The 19263-nt window shown below is 39.5% G+C and overlaps 1 protein-coding gene and 1 long non-coding RNA gene across 15 annotated transcripts in view; one reads left to right on the top strand and one right to left on the bottom strand.

Moving 5' to 3' along the window:
• The window catches only part of plekha5 (pleckstrin homology domain containing, family A member 5), a 179738-nt gene that overhangs the window by 135253 nt on the left and 25222 nt on the right, over window positions 1-19263 (bottom strand). The gene's annotated exons all lie outside the window — the stretch shown is intronic.
• LOC309496748 lies at window positions 13236-19233 on the top strand. The gene is made up of 2 exons (XR_014205214.1): window positions 13236-13664; window positions 13842-19233. It is a non-coding gene; the product is annotated as an uncharacterized lncRNA (long non-coding RNA).

The raw sequence follows: 19263 nt of genomic DNA, 5'->3' as shown, positions 1-19263 counted from the left end.
AATAATCCCCCAAAACATATATACTACACACACACACACACACACACACTATATACAATCTATAAATATGAATGTAATATAATATTACTGTTGTATAATAAAATAAGTTAGACAAACAAAAACAATAATACTAATAATAGAAGTGGGCTGGGTTCACACAAACACAAACACACTAAAATAACACTTTCAAGGAAAGATAAAACTGTGAACACAACAGGAACTTAAGTTAATTTTAACTTTGATATCCAAACATTAATATCCACAATGTTCGCTATTATCACAGTTCAAATCGCAATATTTATCAAAATCTTAATATGATATTTGACGTGCCTCTACATGCAACCAGTTTGGGATTACTGGGAAAAGAATCGCATACTACAGAGACAAATCCCAGTTCTTTTCCCAGCACACAGAAACTTATCCAAGCCTCTACTCTCCAGACTGAGTTTTGTCCGGCCCTTCCGTGTAATCCCTCAGGAAGCAGAGAGGCAAAGGTGTGTTCACATGAACCAGCACGACCCTCGGATCACACTCACACGATTCACACACTGTGCTGACAGAGGCTGCCTTCCTCCACAGAGTTACGCAATTTAGTAGGAAAACCTCAGGAGTGCTTCTCTCGGGAGCAGAGATAAGAGGAGACGACAAACCGCCAGCCATGGGAACTCCCAAGCTGAGTACGAGAGAAACTAGTGTCATGTGAATGCCTTATTTCTTTATTTAGTTTGAGGAGGAGACTAAGTGTTTTTTTGCACCTAGTGCATTATCATTATTGGGTGCAATAAATAAATAAATAAATAAATAAATACATTTATTTATTAATTTTAATAAATAGTTATTTTTCACGTTAATCAGAGTGTTTGTCCTAACCAGCCGCGATGGCGACACGCGACGATTCTATATTAGAAACGGTTTCTATTTTTCTGCGACGTCGCGCTGGAACAACAAACACAAAGTGTGGCGATGATAATCTCAGGCACTGTTTATGTGCTTTATTTAATGTTAAAAGCGTGTAATGTGACTTTGAATATCATTTAGTGCTCCAGCTTTGTAGCTGTAAAAGCAACACTGGATAATTCACCTCAGATCTAGAAATTAAACAAATGGAAACAAGAGTGTTCAAACTGTGAACAAACAAGTGTATTATTTGACAAAGATTGTTTTAGTAACTCAGTAGCCTGTGTTTGAATAATATTTAAATGGTGTAATATTTGTGAATTTGATTATGTTGCTGCTTATCCATTTTCTTGCGAGTGCCGTCAAGATTACTCTGTTGCCGTGCACTCGCAGCGAGACTCCGCCCACACGCTGTTCTGATTGGCTGACTCCGCCCACACACTGTTCTGATTGGCTGTGAGTTTTGATTGATTTTTATGCATCTCGCATTCGTGTCGCGTCTAGTGTGGACAGATAAATTATTTGTCGCTGGAATCTTATCGCATCGCGTCTGGTTAGGACACGGTGATTCATTTAAAATAAAATAACCATGCAAAACAAGTTGCATAAAAATTCAGCAAATAAAAATTCAGATAAATAAAATAATCAAATAAATATTTAAAAAAATATATAGATTTTGAATAATATTTATTAAATGAATGAATGAATAAATAAAATAGACGAATGTCAAGCTCACAAATTTGCGTTATCAGTTTTTGAATGTCAACTCAACCATCCTAACTCAACCCAAGTGTCTGCATTAGCATGTTTGCTTCTTTAGGTAGGTGTTTGTACATAGGTAAAACATTGACCTTGATCTGACCCCAAACTAACAGGACAGTGTGCCGGTTTCATCACCAGACTAATGGCATGTTCAATAACTATAATCAAAGCATCTCCTCCACCCTGCTGTCTTCAGAGCGGGAAGCAGCTTATTAACTCTTACCGTCCACACTCAGCTCCCATTACTGCTGACGGCTCACACACACACACACACACACACACACACACACACACACACAAACAACCACCACTGTCAGCAGAGCCATGAGCGCAGTGAGGGTACAATCCCTAACACAGCGATATTAACACAGTACAGCATGTAAGTCACAGGCCAGCGACTGGGTCGGGTTATATGTGTCTGAAGAGCGAGAGCTTCTCCAAACCTGGTCAAAGCTGAAGTTATTGACAGTTTATGAAGAAAAAAATAATAATCCTTAGAATTGAATGTTATTTATAATTATTATAGATGTATCATTTACATACATATTCTATTGTTTCAAATAAAAAATTAAAAAATATTGGGAGGAATGTTGATAACTGGGTTAAATAACTGATTCTGTAAACATTTATAATGTGCTTTATTTGGATGTAATTTTTATGATAAGAAATACAATTTGTTAAAAAAAAATTATTATAAATGTTTAAATGTTTTAAGTAAATATCAAAATATATTTTTTTTTTATATTTAGAATATTTAGAAATTTCCCAATTATTCAGTACAATTCTACAGGGAATTTCCAGGCCTAGAAATGTTACTGAAATTAGCAAAATTATTGGAAACCCTGTAATCAGGTGCAACACAACACATCTCAAGCTGTTTTTCTTTTCCATGTCGAAGGAGCATTGAAAATCAGCATCAAACGTCAAAATCAGAGCCAATACATATATTTGATGTTAAATATGTGGGATTATGGACCAATGAGACTTTGCTGTGGACTATAATAACACAGTGAAAACAATGCCGGTTGAAACTGCTCAAGACAAAAACTACCATTAAAGACTCTCAATCGATTTAATGCTTAATGCTAAAACATGTAATTAAAGATGGATTATAATACAGTAAATGATCAATAAAGTCGGAATAATCCTTCCTTGCACGTCTCGTTTGATTTGGACGTGGTGTTGTAAGGATTAAAATGAAGGTCCAAACTGAGGCTCAGCCAGTTTCCCTCCTTCCCTTTGCACTAGATCACAAACCTGGCAGCAGTGAGTCAAATTGAGTCATGCTATTTTTAAAGAGGGGGCGTTTACAGAGATCTCTCACTGCTCGCTCGGGATTAATGCCACCGGTGCCCTTTTGAACCACCGGGAGTTTATAAGAGACGACTGCACACTCGGCTCGCAAACACACACACACACACTCTCCTTCTTTTATTTAGTAAACACTGACCACACAACACAAGCTCTTCAACTAACCTGCGTCTTGTGGAGATATTTTCATTAGCTTGTTTTCTGTATGCAGGCCAGAGGCGCATCTCACAGCCAGGAGTTAGCATGCAACTTTAAACAACTTTACAAACACGACCGGAATTAGGTTGGACGATTGTGCTAATGAATACACAAATACGTGTGAGATGAATGCCAACATATACGCTAGACCAGAGCCCAGGGGCTTCAAGAGTTTCAGCAGAAGTAGGTTAGAAACTCAGGAGCCTGAACTGAACCAATAGCATGTTTGCCGTGCTGGAAGAACGAGCCTGCATTTGGCTTGAGATAATAAAGAGAGCTTGAATGCATGTCAGTGTGTGAGTACAAAGTCACAGTCTTCACCTCAAACTCTTCCAGTGTTTACAACAAACACAATTCACAGCCACACCAGCCCTTCATTTGGCATAGCTTACATTTCTGCTCGACAGCCGCAAGACCGACCGTGTGTGTGAGAACTGAAATCAGGAATGGTGAGAGAACATTGGTACGTTTTTCGTCGTCAAAACAAACTTGGGTCTTCAGCCGACAAAGGTTAAATCCAGTCTGGCTAGAGCTCTTCCCATAATGTTTATTCATTGGGTCAGTAGACGGAGAGTAGGCGGTGTTTTATGGCTGTTTGAACACACTCGACCACGAGCGATCCGATCGAACAAGACGCAAATTAAAGGTGCTCTAAGCGATGTTGGGTGACGTCACTTCTTGTTGACCTTTCGAAATATTGTCAAACAAAACGGAGGCTAGCTCGACCCTCCCTCCTCCTTATCCCGGCCCCTCCCCCTCCCTTCCGTGCTTCCTGAAACAGGCTTTTCTGATGTAAATTCAGGACTTTGCGCGTTCCTTTTCCCTCTTCTTTGCTATTTGTTCATAGCAAAGCCCCCAAACCCCTACCCCCACCCACAAATCATTCTTGTCGGTTATTGGCTGGAACACAGTTTGTTATGTTTCGTGGTCCAGGCTGGGCCAGTTTGTTTTTCTTGCCGTTTGTGGAGCCTGGGCTGTCTACAGAGACTGCGTTTCTTTACAGTGTGTTCAGGGGACAGGCAGCTAGTGGATAGTGAGGGGATGTTTGCTGTATGTGACAAAAAATGTTTCGGCCTAAAAAACGTGCGAGCAACTTTAATTCCAGGAGTAAAAGGGGACAGAGTCTCTGTGCAACACAGAACAGTTTTAGGCCAATAATATCAAAATTAAATAATCCAAATCAATAAGCCTGGCCAATATACTGTATAATTCACTACACTCTTAGAAGAAGAAAAAATTCCCCATGACTGGAACCTCTAAAAGGTTCTATATATATGTAGCAGCTGAGAGAACCCTTCAAAGTTCTATTTAGAACCTTTACTTCTAAGAGTGAATAAATTATGACACACTCCCGCCTATGAGTTAGTGTTGTACTTGTAAGTCTGCAAGATATACCTAGGAACAAGTCGACGAGACATATCCAGAGTTTATCCTCAGTTATTTATGATAATGACAAGACAAAGGGCATCAGAGATGAAACGGTGCTCAAGAAACGAAGGTGAAAGCCAACGAGAGGTTATGAATGAGGACATGGCAAACAAAGAGCTCGTGTTTCACATGAATGAGTCAGGACTGTGCGTACGTCCAGAGAACGGTGGAGTGAGGTCATTTCCTGCCCAGACTACCCGCTGTGTGTCATTTTCCCAACACTGGGAAAAGAGCCAAGAGGAAAGACGGCTCAATTGCTCGACGCTAGTCAAGTATAAGTCTGACAATGATAGACTTGGTTTACAACTTCTGGAGTGTTGTAAAAGTGATATTTAAGCTGCATTACGAGCCGTTGGTGTCCTTTCATTGAGGTGTAATACGACACAGGCTGAATATAAGGACTCTTATCTGTTCTTAAAAGCAACAACAGCTCTGGCCTGGAGGCGAATGGCATCTAGAGCACATGGACATGCTTTAATCAGGCTAAATTTGGCTCTTGTAAACAGCCTTTTAGTCACAAAACTGCAACAGACAGCTCGCCAGCCCTCGAGAGATAAAGACGGCCGTAGACTTTGCCTTTGTGAATCAGAAAGCTCTAGGGAACAAGTCTTGAGATTGTCTGTGTGCTAAAACACATCCATATCCTCACATTTGACTAGTCTAAACAACTAAAAAGAAGTATAATATGCCAAGCTAGGTTTGGGCACGTTGCTTACTCTTAACCTTGAGTGTACGGTATGGCTAGGCTGATAATATTTAGTTGATTAATTGCCGGGTTGGTTAACCCTTTAGAACCTGAAGCTAAAATAGGTGTTTTTCACACATATTTTTTGACTGTACAATTCTAAAACAATGTGCTATCTTCATGTGCAAGGTGTGATCTTTTTCAGAAAAAGATAAGCTTTCAACAAATTACAGTTATTGACCATTATTGTGTGTGGTGAGTTTGTAAATAGAATTTAAATAGACAAAAATAAAAATAAACGAGAATACATTTACTGATTTTTATTTAGGAAAAAACAGAACAAATCATGAACGAAAGAAACTAACACTTCAAAGTTGAAAAATGAACTATAATACATATATACACGTCTTTTTTGTGAAATTGGGTTGCACAGTTTTCCTTTAGGACACTTTTTTTCATACACGCACACATACAAATGCACGCATTCATAGGCACGCGCACACATACACATGCACGCACTACATGCTTAGATACGTGAAAGAGTAACAGCCATCCGCCTCCCAAGTTTCATTAAAAATCATCCCAATCCCCTCTTCTGCTGTCTAACACTTCTTTCGCCATGTATTTGTTCATTTCTTTTATTATTTTATGCAATCCTAAACACTCTAACCTGCCGCGCGTCGTATCTCTCTGTTCAAACCCTTCCATCCCGCGCTGCTGTCATTTGCAGACGGAAAGCATGACATTGCCGTAATAAGCCGTATATTGCTGAAAAGCGCATGATGTCTACTTTCAGGGGCAATTTGAATGGTTTTGATAGTGCAAACGGTTGAAGAGTTATGGTAAAATGAATACAGCTTGCTGGTATGTGTCGGCGACGACACAGTCGGTTCTAAAGGGTTAATATTGAAATCTTCATTTTGATGAACTGATATCGATTCTTAAATCCCAGGATCTATCTTTTAGTCTGTTTTCAGTTGATGCGCAAAAAAAAACACTGAATATTATACTGACCATAGTAGACTCAAGAGCGCCAATACCCTCTCCCCCAAAAGTTACGTCTCCAAAACCACAAGGTGAACTTGTTCTCGCCAATCAAGTAGTCAACCATCCTGAACGTGTCACCGCCTGTTGGACTGTGTAAACAGACACTTATAGGCTTATAGACCCAAGACAGAGATCCCAGAGAGGGTTGAAAAGGGTGAATGAGGTTTAATGGATCGGAGTGCGATTGAGTGACATTGTGCTTATTTCCCTCGATATTGTAATCTGATTAAACTGAGAATTGTTTAATACATGACTAGATCAACAAGTGTCTAAATCTCTTATTTACGCTGTATGATAATAATCGTAGAGCTTTCATATTGTCACGTCTTAGGCTCGCAGTGTACATTGCGTGTTATACAGGGTTGCATAATTAATTGAATTTAGTGGTGTCACGATTTCTATTCTATTTTTAAAAATCCTCAATTGCAATTTATCAGTGTCGGCTAACCAGCAAAATACCAGAAGTGCCGCGTTTCATGGACAAGTATTCACGAACCACATTATTAGTACAGGTTACGTGTTTCTCAGAGCTGCTCAGTTCACAACAAATGCTGCACAAACTCAGTCTCTGCATGTGCCGTTGGATCGGGTTTCCAATAACGTGTATTTGGGAATGCATGTGTCTCACGCGCTTTGTGTTTCATAACAAAGTGTTGCACTGTTATCAGCATGCGTGGAGCATCTCAGCAGCCCGGTTAACAAACTCCATCTCTGCATTCTCTGTATTCTTGCAAACTGCCAGCGGTGCTTTTCCCTTCTGTGAGTGTCAGGCATTCAGTTTCATGTGCCACTTTGAACAGAAGAACCGTGGTTCAAACTGCTCACAAATTGCTTATTAGGACTGGTTGTCTTTACACATCGAGTAGCCTAATGAGTAATTTAAACATCTGTCCGACTACAGGTTGATCTCTCACTTTTAAGCTCATCCGACATGCAGAGACGTCTAAAAGGCTTTTAATCTGGGGATCTGTGGCATTCTTGCCTCTGGTTGTTACTGCACAAAGATACGCTCTCTTTTAACTACACCCACACGCACGAGCACACACTCGTTAAAGACGACATCAAAACTACTACAGAAACCCTGGAGGGAAATGCATTGAATGCTATACACAACAGCACGAGACTGCTGACGAGCATGACGAGTTGCAATAAAAGAGCGCATTGATGAGATCATTAGAACGAAGCCCTTCTAGTAACAAACTCCCTATATTCCAACAAGAGTCAACCTTATAATCTACCCGAGAGATCAATGGCGACCCTTATCTGGTTACAGCAGATTAGAGGAGGAATTTCTGCAAGCTAGCTGTGGCGAGTTGGAAATCAAAGACGTTTGTGAGGGGTTTTATTGGTTTGTAACTGGCCGCTGTATTCACTGAGTGCATCTGAAGGAGCTGCTTGTGCTTCACGGCTCCCCCGCTGCAACACTCCAGCAACGTACACGACTGGAGTGATCAAAAACAATCTGAGCCAAAACATACAATCTGGTGTGTTCGGTCCAGGACTGAGGATACGAGTGGCAGACAGTGTGGGAGGACGAGAGAAAATGAGAATATGAACTAATGGGCCTCAGCCTGAACTAAAAAGAATCATTACCAATGAGAAAAATGAAATAAATAATACACTTATGAAAAATCATTTGACGCACGAGAATAAACCTCATTGGTTCTTGCAGAAGCTCAAAGGTGCTGTGTAACACGAGAATGAACCTCGTTGGATCTCTCACATCAAGCGAACATGCTTGAGCTTCCGTTTACCACAACTGATGTGTGAGTTGATGAATGTTTAATATGTGAATCAAAGACTAAGGGCCCTATCTTACACCCGACGCAATGCAGCGCTAAGCGCGACGCAAGTGTTTTTTGCTAGTTTCAGCCCGACGCAGTTATCATTTTCACATCCTGCGCCACGTTGTTTAAATAGCAAATGCATTTGCGCCCATGGGCTGCTGGCCTGAAAACGAAGTGTGTTCTGGCGCGTTGCTATTTTGAGGCAACAGAAATAGACGGCGCCATTGACCAACTGAAACCTGGTCTAAAGTCAATGGCGCAATTTTTTGTTTTTGTTATTTAATGAGCGTGTTAGTAATGTGCGCCTATAGGCGGGTCCACAACGTGCGTACACTCTGCTTATTAAACACACAGGGATGCACAGCATCACACAAACATGCCAAATATTTAAAACAAAAGATTTAAAAGATTATTATTGTGTTCATAAAGATATGGTGGAGTCTGGCTTGTCCCGTAGATCTTCTGCTTGCGCACTTTTACCTCGCGCACGAGCAGATCCATTTGCGCTCTGGAGACGCGTTCGGTCTTTCCACTATCAAATTCCGTCATGTATATAGTGAATCCGCCATGGCACGAGCACAACTGGCATTTAAAGGGAATGGGAGATGAGACTCTGATTGGTTTAACGCACGTAAATCCCAAAACACTCCCATTACTCGTTATGAGAATTGGGAGAACCCTTTTAGACCATGCGCCGGGAGCACCGACCATTTTTCCAGTCGTTAAACTAGCAAAAGTCGATTCGGACACGCCCTAAGTGAACTTGTGCCCTGCGCTTTAGACCATGCGCTTAGATCGTTAAAATAGGGACCTAAATCTGTTCCTCATATAAAGCAATCACAGAATCACAGAATATTTGGTTTTGCTGAGATATCAAGGTTCGTATTGGGAATCATGCAGTTTCACTCTTCAGAAAATTTGGACTAAACAACTCAATTCATATGGATTAGCTTTACGATCTCTTTATGAACTTTTTGAAGCGTCAAAGTGGTAGTTGCGTCAGTGTCAATGGAGGGACAGAAATCACTCAGGTTTCATCAAAAAGATCTTAATTTGTGTTCAGATGATGAACGAAAGTCTTACGGGTTTGGAATGACATTAGGGTGAGAAATTAATGACAGAATTGTCATTTTGGGGGGGGAACAACCACTTTCAGCAATGTCCAGTAGCATATTTGGTTTTGCTGAGATATCAAGGTTCGTATTGGGAATCATGCAGTTTCACTGGTATTATCAACTACTAAAACTTTGGTATCATAAGTGAACTCTACTGCAGTCTGTTTGTCAGACGAAACTTGCTGTCAACCACTGTGGAAGGTTTAAGCTTGCAGCTCTGCTCTGGTATTTGTATTTCTGACAATCATCTGTAAGTGTTACGCTTTTGCTGTAATAAGCTCCCCAGAGTCACGGTGGTCAGGTGACGTTGCTTAGCGCTAAATTTAACTCTGCTCCATTTCTGCTTGAGATTTCACAATTATTTTTGTCACTGCTATTGCTGATGTCTTTTCGTCTTATTTCAGGGAAAAAATCAGCTAACAGAGACCGTTCCTACAGACTATTATTGGTGTTTTGACAAGAGGTAATTAGCTTTTCCTTAGTTTGCATAGTTCCTCAAGCATATCTCATTTCCAGTAGTCAAGCATGCATGTCCACAACGGCCTACAAACATGAAGAAGCAACAAATCCATTAGTATGTCCATCATTCATATCATATCAAAAGCCTGTTATGTATACAATTAATTTATTTCCTAAAAACAAAATAAATACAAATCACCTCCAAAAAAGATGTAACTATGAAGAACAAAACAAAGAGTGAAATGAATAGATGAAAAGATTTCAATGTGTTAAAATTATTGATATCAATGTTTGCACAAATTTGGACAGGCATTTCAATCACAGAACTCTATCAAGAAAAGAAAATCATTATGATAAAAGTAAAAAAAAATGTTAGGAGGAAAAAAACAGATAAAAAATATATTAAATCAAATCACATAAATATGTAGATAAATACAGATGAATGTGATATATTTTAATCATACTGCCTAGACGTGTGAAAGTGCAAACTTTCATAAATACTGGTTGTCTGAATCATGCATTATAAGGGTATTGAAGGCTGTGGATTTTGGAATAAACTGCTGCTTCAATGTATACTTTATGTAATGAGTGATTATAATTAAGGTATTAATCAATATTTTTCCTTCTAAATATCACGAGTTGAATGACTTCTCTAGGCTTGTGAGATTTTACTTTTTTATAGAAGTTATCAGTGTGATTACTGAAATGTTCTTTTCTAATGTCTGTATTTGATATCTGAATGCAGTAACAGTGCTTGCTCATTTAGCCCGACTTCCAGAGATGAAACATGGAAATATGTTTTGTTTTGTTAAGAAATGTCTTCAACATGTGTCAATACATTCATCTGTTTTTCTAGGGTACTCAGACAGCAATGGTCACAGGGGTCATTGAAGTCTATAGTTTAAAGCCCATGTTGCAGGTTAGAGTACCCAGTAAGCCAATGTATAGAAAAATAATGTAGGAACTAGATTTAAATATAAACATATACTTATAAAACGCTATTTAGGCTTCTGGAGTCGTTTTTGTGAGAACATTTTACTTCCGCATTTGAAAACCGCCGAACCGGAAGTGACGCAACATGAGAGCGGTCAAAGTAAACAATAGGAAAGCAATGGATCGCAATGACAGCTCGGAAAGCTGGGGGAATTGTAGCCTAAATGTTTACTCGTATGATATATATAATTCATATAATTGATATATATGATGATATCATATAATTATGAGCCTGATATGAAGTCAAGTGAGCAGGACAGGCCAGGGTTAGACAGAACAACGGTGAGTTGTGGTGTGAGGAGAACAGGGCGAGAGAACAGTGTTAGCTTATAGATGTATTCACGTTAGCCGACGATATGTATAACACTATGCTCAGATCACAATACTGTACAGATTATTATCATCATGTATCAGGCAATAGCAAAGCTAGTATTTAGACCCTTACCTGCATGTGTTGTGTGTGTCAGCCATTAGGAGACAGTTTCCAGAGGAAGAGGGACTTTATAAAGGCTTTGAATTGACCCATTTGGTGACGATGAATAAAAAAAATTATCACAATCACAACTGTCTTACTGTATAAAAACTTTATATGTAGAAACAGCCAACACAAACATTAAAGTCGGTTTGTACAGATTGAAAATGAATTATAGAACATAATATATTATATTTATAATAATAATAATAATAAGTGTTGGCTGCAGACTAATAACAAACACATAAATGCATTACAAGTTTCTGTAGGATATGTTAATGAATTAAATTAAGACAGGCACATTTTGTAAAACAGATGTACAATAAGTGATGTCTGACGGATCCGTGAGCGTCATGTTTCCCGCCGGCGGCCGAACCACATGCTGACGGCGGACCGTCACCGCGGGCGACCCGATGAAGGAGCCGGGACAGTGTCCACATATCGCCAGGATTATAATCATTCGGTCTATAGTGAACGCTACACGCTACCGCGTTATTCAAAGCAAAAGCAGAAGTGAAGTCCCGTCTCTTACCCGGCACAAAACGCACGGAAGATCGCACCGTCCTTTTTCTTATTCGGAAACCTGTGGACTCGATGCCCTGACAGGCCATAATTCACAATCATTTACCACGACGATGATTAATTGAAATAGAATAAGCACCGAAAACACACTGAATCATGACCGCTCCAACTGAATACCAACCTACTCCACACTGAGCGAACGCAGAGCCGGCGAACGACTCCCTCATGTGGCGTCATATGACGCGATGGTGAAAAAAAAAGCGGTTTTTCAACACGGTCAAGGAAACTGTCACGTTTTCTATTAAATGTGTGCCCTTATGTCTTGCAAAACTATTTTTAATCCTGCATTTACTTTTCATATGGTATTTTCATACAAGGTTATATTAATAAAAAAAAAAAATTTTAAAACCTGCAACATGGGCTTTAAGGGACCATTTCTTTGTTAAAGCTTTACTATACTGCGTTATACAGGCTTGGGAGGGTTACTTTAAAAATGTATTCCGTTACAGTTACAAATTACTTCATGAAAAAAGTATTCCGTAACGCAATCCAATTACTACAATATGAAAGTAATGTAATCTGATTACTTTTGGATTACTTCAAGGTCACATATATAAATAAAGTCAAGCAAGAAGAAATATAAATTTTTTTGAAACCTTTTATTTATTAAGAATTTGGTCCGGTGTAAAATATTTGCAAAATATAAACTATTTAAGAAAATGTCATATAGCTGTAAGTAACTATGTTGTAGCTAAAAACCTATTAAAACTAAGCAATCACATCTCATTTCCACAACTTGGGAACACACAGCCCTGAATATTTATGTAAAGGGCTATACAGACACCTAGTGGCTACTGTATGGTATTACAGATTATTTTTGTTTTATTTTTAACTAACATGTACAAGGAAAAAACAAAAAACACAACATTTTAAATTTCTACACAATCTAAATATTAGTTTATTTTAAAATAGGCCTAGGCTACATGTTGACTAAAGCTGTGATCTTTCTTAATTTGCCTGACTAAACTTGGGGCGTTGGCAGTGGGAGTTCTCCTACGTTACCTAGGCAGCGAACATCCCGTTAAGTGAGAAGAGATTAAGAAAGGACATTTTGGTACAACAAATTTTGGTTGTTTGCATTTTCTTCTTTGAAAACAAAATATCAGTGGAATTTCCATGAATTGAAAGTGTTTTTGTCCCGCGGGAAACGTTTCTACTGGCAGCAGTGATTCATTCAGCGTCTGAGGAGATTGTAGAAAGCTGTTATTTGCGCATGCACCAGCGCGTGGCACACGTGAGTCATTACTGTCAACAGAACCAGGAACTACTGTATAATCAAGCAGCGCTTAATATAGTGTTATTATGCCAAAATATTGATTTATTAAGTTTTAAATTAAACCATTGTAATCCTGAAAGTATTCCCCCTTTTTTCAAAATGTAACTATAATCTGATAACTACGTTTTTTGACGTAACTGTAACGAATTACAGTTACTGGATTTTTGTATCCTGACTACATAACGCCGTTACATGTATTCCATACTCCCCAACCCTGGCGTTATACTAAAGTGTAGCTCTCCTTGAGAGAAAGAACGCATTATCTTGATGTTTTGAGACGACTCTCCTGTTTATAGTTAGAGCCTGGCCAAATCCAACCTTGGAAAAGCTGTGTGTCGGTGTGTGTGTGTTAGTCTTCTTGGTTACAGGTTAAGGAACCACTGGGATTATTGGAGATTGACTGAGTTGTTGTTCGGGACATGTTGGCGCCCAGCGACCCAAATCTGCGACCTGGAAGGTCACGACATGCCTAACTTCAGGGTCCGAGTGTCAGCCGCATAATCAATGGAGATATGCTTCAGATATAAGTATATGTGTGGAAAATGACTGTTTATCTATTTCTTAGCCAATGAGAATAATTTAACCTAGCTTAGACCTTGGTGAAGGGTATAACTACTGTGATCTTTGTAAGCGGGGCGGCCTACGAACTCCCGTGTGAGTCTTGAAGCTGAACTACTTCTGATGAAACGGCAAACTATCTTCAGTAAATCTTTTCTTTAATTTATTATAATTCTGACTCCGGGTCTTCATTCATCACATCTGGTTCTGGGTCTTTTTGACTGTAAAACCCCTTACAGTATAAATAGATGCTAAGGCCCAATATTTGAAGGAAATGGGCTATACCAAACAATACAACCAAGATCACAGACTCAACCATCAACACAATAGCACAGACTGTCTGGTTAGCGAGACAACTTAAGGTCACAGAGAGACAGCAAAGCTTTCTACATTCAAAGCAGACCTTCTTGATTGCCAAATCAGACCTTGCCACAGCAAAACAACATTATCTGCTCGGTAGCTTTCTGATTCTCTGTCTCTCTCTCCTCCTAATTTATTATTTAGGCCTATTAGGCTAACAATTATTTATATTAGACAGTAATTATGCTCATTACAAGGCAATCTGGAAAACGTTTTACAATTAAAAGAATCAGAAATGACAGAAAATCTCATTATTCATCTAAAGCACATTTCAGAATAAAACCTGATGCTACACAACTGTAGACGAGAACGGCCACATCCACATTATACTATGAAGGTAAAAAGACCGGACATGACCATCAGCAACAAAATGGCAACCCAGCATTACTAGCCCTGCAAAGATGTACTCGATTTACTGCATGAGTAGATGAAAATTAGTTCACATAAGCAGCGAAAGTGATGGGTTTATTTGTCAAGCATTAATGCACATTATCATTATCAAATATATTGCAACTGACATGTTTGACACTGGCATTTCCAAGCTTAATGGAGGCTAGCTGTCATTTAAACAATTATAACCATGTTAAACATGCATGCTTTAAGCTCTACTGAGGAGCCCCAAAAGCATTTCCCAAGAGAAACGCTGTTAAACCTGACCCTGTGGAGAGCGTTTAACGACACAGGCTTGATTCTGCTAACAGACTGGGCCTCCCGCCACAAACAGGGCCGAATTCAGCGCTCAGCTGTGTGAAAAACCGTTCAGTGGGAAGCTTTCTGGCCCTGAACCAAGCCCAGGTTGTCCATCGGCTCCTGTGCTCTGCTCATCCTCTTTTCTATCCGCTTTTATCACCTCACACCAAATGGGTTTATCACGTTAGGTAACCTCATTAGCGCAAGGCAGTCCTGGGCTGAGCCGCGCATTAGCAGAGGATCGTCTGGAGAAACCACACGATCTGCTGTCAAACAACATGATGCATGCTTACCTGGACATCCACACATTCGAAAGACACACTAGCAACACTGATTGGAGTAGCATACTACTTATACTATTTCTGTATATCTTTAGATGGGAGAAATAGTGAGAGTAGTTACAGTAGCATTTTGAATTCACCTGCAGTCACTTGATTCGTTCCTGAAAGAATCTGAAGATTGTTGAACAAATTGGTTGAGTGAATAATTCAATTACTCATACCTTGATGTGTTCCTGAATGAATCGTTGTTGAACAAATCAGTTGAGTGAATGAATCAATTACTTATATACAGTTAGTTGACTAATTCCTGAATGAATCAGTGGTGTTGAAAAAATTGTTTGATAGAATGATTCAACGATTCACTTACTTGATTCAATTGAATGAAACACTGTTTTTGAACAAACCAGTTGAATAAATAATTCAATGATTCACTCATGAGTAGTCACTTGATTCGTTCCTGAAAGAATCTGAAGGTTCTTGAACAAATTGGTTGAGTGAATAATTAAATTACTCATACCTTGATGTGTTCCTGAATGAATCGTTGTTGAACAAATAAGTTGAGTGAATGAATCAATTACTTATAAACAGTTAGTCGAGTAATTCCTGAATGAATCAGTGGTGTTGAAAAAATTGGTTGATAGAATGATTCAACGATTCACTTACTTGATTCAATTGAATGAAACACTGTTTTTGAACAAACCAGTTGAATAAATAATTCAATGATTCACTCATGAGTAGTCACTTGATTCGTTCCTGAAAGAATCTGAAGGTTCTTGAACAAATTGGTTGAGTGAATAATTCAATTACTCATACCTTGATGTGTTCCTGAATGAATCGTTGTTGAACAAATCAGTTGAGTGAATGAATCAATTACTTATAAACAGTTGAGTTGAGCAATTCCTGAATGAATCAGTGGTGTTGAAAAAAAATTGGTTGAAAGAATGATTCAACGATTCACTTACTTGATTCAATTGAATGAAACACTGTTTTTGAACAAACCAGTTGAATAAATAATTCAATGATTCGCTCATGGGTAGTCACTTGTTTCATTCATGAATGAATTACAGGTTTGATTAGTGATCCACTATACTTAAACAAGAAAGATACTAGTGCCAAATCTGCTGCAGTTATAGTTTATAGTTTATAAGTTATAGTTTTGATTTAGACCTCATGCTGTCGACCCTGCCGCTCTAGTCAATACTCAACAGCAACTACAGCCATGCACCTCACCACAATCCAACTCGTTGTACCAGCCTTAGATTTAGTACCAGCCTACTTTTAAGAGCAACATCCACATTTTAATGTCTCTAAGAGGCATTTATCCATGCCGGATGATTATAAAAAACTGGCAGGTGAATTATTAATAGGGCAAAAGAACCTTGATATGAGGGAAGGCCTCAAAGGAAAAAAGGAACTGACTGAGATTTTATTCAGACTTCTTCCTGTGTGACTACGAAGTGTTGGGAGTCATGTAATAGCAGACTAGCCATTTCATATACATACTAACAAAGTGCAAAGCAACTGGGCATCAAACACGCATGGTTTCTTCACAGCTCAGGGAAATACACAGCTGCATTTTCATTGACATCTTTGACAACAGGATGAAAGCATAGTGGCAATAACCACATCAAACAGCTAAGCACCACCAGACTTTTTGTTTGAGCTACGAGAGACCGGAGCTGCATGCTAGCAATACTATATTGCTGATTTTAATGCGACTTTCAAACCGGGAGGTGGTTTACAAGAACAACGCAGGATTACACCATGCAAATTGCCTCCACATATGCTAGGCCTGCAAATCTGACACTACAGCCCTTTAAATCACATAAGCGCATAGCGTCGGATACTGCGGGATAGAGAACCTGAGAGATTCAGATCAGATTAACACAGAAACGACATGTCCCAACCAACCAGCGTCTCCTTGTTTGGCTGTTAATGCAAAAGAGAAACAAGATAATCCAGACCCTGACCCCTTTGGCTCCGTGACACAGCGCGGTCACCGTGGAACCGGGCCTGCTCTGCAAACCCACTCGGGTAAATGGTGTTTTGTAGTCCCTGTGTTAATATGCAGAGCAGCGCTGGGCAAGGCGAGACGGCACTGGGTGCAGATCTGATGTGCTTTAATGAGACCGGCGGAGAGCGCACGTGGTGAAATATTTAAGTGGTAATGGTTACTGGGGTTCCATACACGTGCTTTGATGATGTTCTCCGCTGGAGGTGAGGTCAGTGCATGGTGCCATAGGGAAAAATGAGTCATCCACTGGAAGAACAGCGGGATTTTGGGTGTGTGTGGAAGTTTTGGGGTAATTTTAGAGAGTTAAAAAGATCTGACAGAGCTTTGGAGAGCATCCAGGGTGAGTATGTCCGACAGTTATCAACATAATGTTTCAGAATAACTTCACACTGCGATGCACAGCACGTCTAGGACTTATATGCAAGCCAGAGTCACTTTATCTTAAAAGTAGTTTAAGTTACAAAATCTGCAAACTACCCAAGGTCGTCGCTCACTATACCATACTGATAGAGTTTCTTGCATCACTTTTCTACAGTGGCACTCTAAATCTACACAGATTCAGAACGACATGAAATGTGAAAAATTATATTACTTATAATAATTCAATTTTTAAGTTAGTAACATTAAAGTACAAGCAACTTGCAATGCCCTTGGAACGACTCAGAATACCCTAGAAACCACAAAGTGGCAGCATGACCTTGAAGCCTCTCACGCTCATCACAAATGTAGTCATCTTGCACACTCCCTCCAGTTTCTTTATTCAACCGCAACCTGAGTAATTCATGTAGCCCTAAATATTCTAATTAAATCAAGTATAAAAAAATGTTGAGGATAAATGGAAAAGGGGGCTAGGAAAGACAGACGGGGGGGGTTCATGAAAGAGCTGTAAATCACATCATTATAAACATCTCCTCCCCTATTTGCCATCCAGCCTGTGATTAAGACAGTAATTCAGCAAATCTCATTACTCCAGTTTAAAGGAGCAGGAACTTGCCATGAACACTTCATTAGAGTCAAGAATTTCAGCCATCTGCAACACACCAAGCTACAAAGTCTAGATTTTATTTTAAACAAGTGAGAGTCCACATCGCCATTTATCAATGTCCTGAGAATATCACCGCAAATGCAGTGCACAGTCGTGCTGAGCTCACAGTAATCTACTGGACCTCAATGCAATTTAAACATTGTTTCGCCACATCATCTTACCAGCACATCTGCTCGTTAGCGCCGGGGTCTCGTCCACAACACCACTCCTGTGAAGGCAAAAAGCTCTGCAACCTCGCAGTGTTGGTCAAACAGGGCTGTGGGTGAGTAAATGGTGCTATCATGCCACCCTCTGCATACTGCAAAGAGGGGATTAAGTTCCGGATTATCTACTAGGAGGGATTAAAGGCAGGGTGGCCACATTCGTGAGGCTGAGAGGCGGCGTTGCGGTGGTACGTCCCTTTCCTGTGAAAAACACTTCCATATTGGAGTCAAAAGATTTGACCATTTACTTCATCTACTGATGAGAATGCTGAGTTTAAATGGAGGGAAAGTATTCCGGTGTGAATATGCAAAAGGGGGCGGATTTATTGGATGAGCTGGGACTCATTTTTATTGTTGGATTAAAGAATGGCAACATTTGCATGCATTTTGGATTCAAAGCATGCAATGGCAATGGTCGCTTTCAGGCTTTTCAGCTGCAGAGGAGGACAATCCTACGAAATTCTGGGTTTTGATGACAGCGGATACACTGGCGATTGAGAGCAACACAAGAGTGCTTTATAAAATTCCCATATTCAGAGCAAAAAAAAACAATGTTGCCAACATTCGGATTATAAATCCATAAGTCAGCCAACATTCCAGATCATCTAATCCTTGCAGTGTATTCTGTTACCCATCTATCTTTTGCCTGTTCTTCAGCAGTGGCAAAAATAAACACAATGGCATTCTCAGGCCAACTGATTGAATGAAATCTAGCACGTTATTATAGACCAATGGGAACGGAGTGCAGGAAGTGGTGGGAAAGTCCCTAAGTCCCTCCCCTCCGCTTCCGGCTCATGGGACCTTATTTATTTCGGAAAAAATATGTCTGGTAGTCAATGGCGAGAGACAACTTATCTTTTTATTCCGTCTGAACTGTGCCCTGAATTACACATATGATGTTTGTCAATTTAAAAGATAATTATGAAAGTCAAGAAAGTCGCAGTTTGTCATAAAACAGAAGAGTAACATTTAGTTGTATGTGAAAATCGTTCAATGAACTACATCTCTCGTCTCGCACTATGTACGTATGTGTGCGGTCTGGTACAAAACACTCAGGCATGACGGCGTAACGTTACGATAATAACGTAAGACTATAGAAA

The sequence above is a fragment of the Leuciscus leuciscus genome, assembly GCF_965113295.1.
Source record: "Leuciscus leuciscus genome assembly, chromosome: 4".
Classification (NCBI taxonomy): Eukaryota; Metazoa; Chordata; class Actinopteri; order Cypriniformes; family Leuciscidae; genus Leuciscus; species Leuciscus leuciscus.
Note: the sequence above shows the minus strand (reverse complement) of the source record. Positions and strands in the feature narration are given on the sequence as shown.